The sequence below is a fragment of the Centruroides sculpturatus genome, unplaced genomic scaffold (assembly GCF_000671375.1).
Source record: "Centruroides sculpturatus isolate CEXI.00-Female unplaced genomic scaffold, Cexi_2.0 scaffold776, whole genome shotgun sequence".
In the NCBI taxonomy this organism is placed as follows: domain Eukaryota; kingdom Metazoa; phylum Arthropoda; class Arachnida; order Scorpiones; family Buthidae; genus Centruroides; species Centruroides sculpturatus.
Window position 1 is genome coordinate 266,699 of NW_019385277.1, and position 7,053 is coordinate 273,751.

The following is a 7,053-nucleotide window of genomic DNA, read 5'->3' on the forward strand; positions in this document are numbered from 1 at the left end:
AAGCCGCGCTTATCCGACAACGGTCGATGATATATAAATCCATTTATCGAATCAAAAAAATCACACAACAGTAAGAGACTAACGCTTAAAAATCCAGCAACGACTCGCGTAACTTTTGCGTAACGAGATTTTATTATAAAATAACTTTATATTATTAATTAAAACAAAATTATTAAAATGATTTAATTTTGAGGATTGAGACGAGTATTATAAAAATTGTCAACGCTAATAACGAGTATCTTCATTAAACCCGATCCCACTGGAGACAAGAAAAGTGACCACTCCATTTCCCCAGCCCCTCGAACTTTAACCACCAAAATTTAATAGCATCGATTCATCTAATACGTGAACCTCCCCGAAAACTTTTATAAATTTTCGACAAAAGACACAGAAGTTCAAAGTGGGTGAAAAAAAAAATTGTGTTTCTCACACAAACATTAATATAAATAAATACAGAAAAAAAAAATCCGATTTTTGTATTTCTAGACGTTTTCCCTCGAAACCCTCGAGTTCAAACATGTAAAAACTTGAAGTGTCAATTTTTGACCGATGGCCACATTTTTCCACTATATAACAGCGGGAAATGTAAAAATGAAAGCTACTAAAAACTAAGTTTCTTCTGTACGGGGTTGCCACGCATATTCAATTTTTTTAAGTATAAATTTTATTTATAAAGCCTCCGGAAATTATTTAACACCCACATCACCCCCCTCCGTAAGAAGGCCAGGGTACTCGATTGTTACGGTGTCGAGTATTACGTAAGCCAGGTCCAGGCCTGCGCCGTTAATGGACGTATTTATAATAAAGAATTCCGCACATAGCAATTTTCTTATTGTACTGTACTGTACGTCCTTAATGCATTTTCCTTAATGCATTTTCCTTAATGCACGTCCTGTACTTTTCGCTATTACGGCCTAGTATTAAAATTTAATGACGGCAACTATTTATTAATGAGATAAGGCCGGGGAGACTTTTATTGTTTGTTTCGAGCAAAGGCTAACGGATCAATTTTAATTGTTATTTGAGTAGCCCCTTGTTTTGTCTATACGTCTGGCGGCCTTCTAATAAACATCTCTAACCGTAGTTTATTCGTACATATTTGAGGTTTCCATGTTTTGGTTAGTTCAAACATTTTTATCTCAAATTATTTAAATTGTTCTTACGCAAGCCGCTTCGTTTCTTATAAAACTTTCATTTGACATGTTTACGACAAGCGTGTCGTTTTGTAATAAATATCGCATCCAACTATGCGATGCTATTAAACATCTTAATGCAAGTTCATTCATTCGATTCCGATTATGACGTGGGAAATGACGATGCATTAGCCACGATGCAATTACCGCTGATATCGACGAAAGAACTTAATTAAACTAGCGCAGTAAAGAAATAATTAAAAGACGTCCGAAAAAGGTAGGTGTCTCTTTTGTAAGAAAGAACAATAAAGCTCGGTAGTGTTTGTTCTTCGTTAGGATAAATTTATTGGTTATCGAAGCGTCGCATTTAAACGCGATTTCACCTTCAAAACAAAAGTAATAATTTGTCCATAATTAGTTGAAAGCGTCTGACATTAATAAATCCCGTCGTCACGTCTTTTAATAACTGACTTTTTAATACAAAAATTTCTTTACCTTGCGAGTTTTAATTTTTTCTCGATTTTAATTATTATTGACTAACTTTTTGAATTATCTGAAATTGTAGATATTTTTTTTTATTAAGATTATTACTTATTTATAGGTTTTTCTTAGATTCTTATGTATAAAATATAATACAATTCAAAAATTAATTGAATATTATCGGAAATGCTAAAGTATAAGGGCAGTGTGTTTTACAATATTATTGAGAACAGATATAGTCAATTATTTTATAAACATATTTAATTATTTTAATTTTTATAAATTATTTAATTTGATGCGATGCCACGCTCTCGGAATCGATTGATTACCGTGGCGCGTTTGTTAAATATGACGGCGGGTCTCGATTCAATTACTTTTTCATTTCGGACGTTAATTAGAGAGTAAACATTATGACTAGAGTTACATTAAAATATGTTTATTATTAAATCTACATAGGAATAATATCTATGACTGACTTTATTTAAAAAATAAAAAATAACAAAAATGTAATAGAAAAAAATACGTTTATACAATACAAAAATGTACTACTTCTATTCTACTTTTAATACAAGATTTATATAAATAACTAGCTGTTACTCGCGACTTCGTCCGCGGAGGTTTTGCAAGCAAACCCCATTTACATTCAATATTTCAATAACCATAGTAATCGTTAGGTGTATATAACACCTACCGCTGAAGAGAATTGCCGAGAATCAAACCAACTATTTTCAATTTGATCAATTTTCTGGAGCGTTTACAATCGTTCTATAATTGAACCAATATAGTCTTGTAATTATGAAACATATACGAATTCGGTTTTACAAAGGCTGCATTTCTTATAATTAATGCCCGCAATGTTTGAGATGTTAGCGTGTCGATACCAGCAATGTTAATTTCCACTTTTTTATCCATAAAATCATTTGACTAAGAAAATCAATTTATTTATTTTTATCAATTTATTAAATATTTGTTGTTTTTACTGCTTCCCTAACTTACGTCTTTTGAGCAAGATCAGTCCGTATTGGTTATCTGATGTTATTTCAAATAAATTTCAAAATTATAACGTCTGTTTACTTGATATATTAAAATAATTCATAGAGAAATGTTATTTCTTTATTTTCACAACCTTTACAGATGATTTTACCGTGATTACCGCAAATGTGGTTATTTCATTGGTTGCACTCGTTTTCATTTCCGAAAAATGAGTTGATCTCTTTATCTCTTTGTCACATTTTTCTGGCTGCATTGTACCTCGAACTCGACTTTCTGTTTTAATTCCGTAGCGAGAAATTCTTAAGCCGCGCTTATCCGACAACGGTCGATGATATATAAATCCATTTATCGAATCAAAAAAATCACACAACAGTAAGAGACTAACGCTTAAAAATCCAGCAACGACTCGCGTAACTTTTGCGTAACGAGATTTTATTATAAAATAACTTTATATTATTAATTAAAACAAAATTATTAAAATGATTTAATTTTGAGGATTGAGACGAGTATTATAAAAATTGTCAACGCTAATAACGAGTATCTTCATTAAATCCGATCCCACTGGAGACAAGAAAAGTGACCACTCCATTTCCCCAGCCCCTCGAACTTTAACCACCAAAATTTAATAGCATCGATTCATCTAATACGTGAACCTCCCCGAAAACTTTTATAAATTTTCGACAAAAGACACAGAAGTTCAAAGTGGGTGAAAAAAAAANTTTAATTCTCTTCGATATTAAAACATTTATCAATTAATACAGCCTTATTGTTAAAATAAAATTAATTTACTAAGATTTACTAAGATTAAGATTGATAAGATTTGTGATCGAAAAATTAATTTTGTTGTCTGAAATAATTTCATTCAATAAATTTTTATTTGTAATTTTAATTTATTCGATAGTAATTTACTCAAAAAATTAATTTTGTGATCAAAGCTGCCCAAATCACTACTACTGATAACTGTGCAACGCCAGGGCCCTTAGTCTCGAGTTTTCTGTGTTTTACTCGAACTGACGTCATTCAACTCACTCGTGTTATTATAACTCACATAATCGGTAGTCTCGAGTTAGACCCGTCGAGCGAACTCGAAAAGCGAGAGGAAAAACGTCATACTCACTCGGTTACGTATGTCGTTAAGCACGATAATGATTCGACCAATCAACTTAACTGTAACAAGTTGTAAACAAATCAACGCGAATTAATTTACACGCGTTATAGTTAAAAGTTTTGTCTTATAACAATAAACAAAATGGAAACCTCCAATGTTTTATTTTAAAAAAAATAGCGAAAAGAACGAAAAGAAATATCAGTAACATATATAGAAAATAATAAGAAAATAAACAGTGGAAAATTCGACAACGAATTTACGAGAAAAAGACAATTCGGTTTGTGGAGAGAATTAGTTGAAAATTAATTGTATATTAAAGCTAAAAAATCCGTCGTGCAATGGAAAAAGTATTTTAATTTAATCCTTTTTTCGTATAGTTTTCTTCCTCGATCTATTTCTTAACTTGTTTTGTCTATTAAGATTATTTATTAATCAGAACTTAACACTTCTGATTAATAANAATTTCGAAAAATCCCTTCTTAGTGTGCATTCTCATGACATACCCTACTACAACGCAGATAAAAACAGAAAATTGCATCTAAAATATACGGTAGAAGCCGTTCTTCCGGTTAAGCCTTAATCCTCTCCCTCTCCCCCCAGCGGGGGAATTTCGAAAAATCCCTTCTTAGTGTGCGTTTCCATGACGTACCCTAACTGTCTACCAAATTTCACCTCTTTAGGTTAAGCGGTCTGCTCTGGGCGATGATGAATCAGTCAGTGAGTGAGTGAGTCAGTCAGTCAGTCAGTCAGGACAAGCAATTTTATATATTTAGATAACTAAGATATACACCATGTATTGGTAATACAAAAAACTGTGTACGTTTATACATTCTACATTATACAATGTTAAAACTTTATGCACTATACAGTACATCTTGTATTGCAAGAATTATAAATTGTGTGTACAAAAAATTAATTATTTATTTCTATGTAAAAAATAAAGTATTGCTTTCGCGGACTTTTATTGATATATATCAACAAATGAACAACTTTTATTGATATATATCAATAAAAGTTGTTCATTTGTTGGATACTCCATCCAAAAGGTCCTGTCTGCTAAGTCCGTGAAAACAACCCCTCGCGCTTAACACAGAGAATAAAAGAAATACAGAAAAAAAGCAATATAAAAAATGAATACAGTACGTTTATATAGTGCAATCTTTCTAATTCTATGGTAGTTTTTAAACTTTCTATATATGATTAACATAGAGTATGTGATGTGAGTGCTGACTACAAAAGTATTTATTACATCGGAAACATCGATTTGTCGTCTTCCTGTTCTTTTTATAACCGCAATCCAGTAGCGTAGCGAGGGGGTGCAAGGGGGTCTCCGAGACAAACTATACGTGTTTCTGGAGGGGGGAAGGGGGCGCCAATAAAGTATCGTGCCCCGGGCGCCAGTTATGTTCGCTATGTCACTGCCGCAATCAAAACAGAATGATAGTTTCCGTGATGTTGCCGCCACGGATGTTAATGCTGCTGATGTCCCTGTCAATGCTGTGCTGATTCCGATTCAGATGCTTCATGTTGCAACTTAGAAAATTGAAAAGCTGTCGTCCTTGTTTCTGGGTAAATTTTTCTTTTGTGCACATAATTTTAATTGCGGGGTCATTAGTTCGATCGATAGTAAAATATCTTATAATGGCTATAAACATTCATTTCAATACTGAAAAGTGATACGAGCACGGGTCGCGGGTATTATTTTACAAGTTCGATTGCTTTATCAATGGGAATCGGGGCCGTGCGGTAGATTTTCGTTGCGGCAAAAAGATTGTTTTGACTGACTGACTGAGTAATTATGGCAAACGCCGACGACACAAAATATTAGGTTTATATTGTTGTATTTCTTATATTTAACCCACATTTAGCTAATATTCTATTTTTTTTTTTGTCATTTCATTTCCATTTGTAACAAAAAAAGTTTGAGTTAATTTGTCTCATTAATGGATATAATAGATATTAGGATTTCTCAAACGGGACCCGGTTGTTTTTTTAACCGAGAAATATTTCGGGAAATTTTTCTCATTCCACAAATTTCTTAAAAATTCAATTTCTTCTGATTTTGTATTAACGTTGAGGAAATTTTGCGAATAGAAAGTATAATTAACTCATAAACGGTCAGAATACATTTCTATTTATTAATTTTAAACATACTTATTAGATTTTTAAATTTTTGCTCGTTATGGCGTGTCACAAATGGTCAATAATCAATATGTAGATTATTTGTGGCAAGACTCGGAAAATTCTTTACTTGTCAGAACCTGTAATATATGGAATACTTGTGCTTACGCTGTCTTAATTTTTACCATGCCCGGTAGCTTCAATAAAAGTAGTAGTGGTTTGGGCAGCTTTGATCACAAAATTAATTTTTTGAATAAATTACTATCGAATAAATTAAAATTACAAATAAAAATTTATTGAATGAAATTATTTCAGACAACAAAATTAATTTTTCGATCACAAATCTTAATTCTATTTTAACAATAAGACTGTATTAATTATTAAATTTAAATTTTATTTTATTTTAACAATAAGTTTAATTATTAAAATGTTTTTATAACTTTGAATTAATACAGTATATTCTTTCTAATTATTATAAAATTAATTTGCAATAATTTCAGATAAAAAATTTCTTGAATAAATTAAGATAATAAATATTTATAAAACTTTCAATTCATTTTCATAAAATATCTTGTAACAATAAGACAAAGTTTCTGTATTATATCGAATAAAATTAAAACCCAATAATTGTATGAAATAATATAACACCAAAACAAAATTATTTTTGAATTTTATTTTTTTATTTTTACATTAATAGATTAAATTAGTTTATTATATTTAAGCTTTTTCCAGTTTTCTCATTCACTTTATCTAAAACATGGCACATTTCTGCTAATAAGTGGAGTAATAAGTTCTGGTGATTGTTTACAATATATTCCCGGTCTATTTTCTGATATTTTAAAATGTAACACCATGAAAGTTCATTTTGGAAGTCATCAATAAATTGCTGGTCAAGTATTTGGTAACGAGAAACATAATTCCAGTTTAGATAATCTTTTAATACGCGTAAAGTCATAGTTTTTAATCGTTGGTATTTTAAAATTTTTTTAATATCAAACTTATGTATGTATCGCCTAATAAAATTATCTGAAAGAATTTGAAATTCTGCGACTTTATTCCAATCAAGATATTGTGAAAAGTTGGTTAAGAATGATTCGTCTAACACCTGATACTCGCAAATTAAATCCCATTTTGCATATTTAATATGTTTTTCAATAAATGAAGTAGCGAATATATAGTTTTTCCATAGGATTTCCCAATTTAACTTATCAGCAAATT

The 7,053-nt window shown here is 30.8% G+C and overlaps 1 protein-coding gene across 1 annotated transcript in view; it reads left to right on the forward strand.

Annotated features, from left to right (window-relative positions):
* The first annotated feature begins 1,181 nt into the window (after nt 1-1,181).
* LOC111637087 overlaps nt 1,182-7,053 on the forward strand; it is a 15,636-nt gene continuing 9,764 nt past the window's right edge. The window contains exon 1 of the mRNA XM_023382495.1: nt 1,182-1,410. The gene's annotated coding sequence lies outside the window, so the exon portion shown is untranslated. The remainder of the gene's footprint in view (nt 1,411-7,053) is intronic.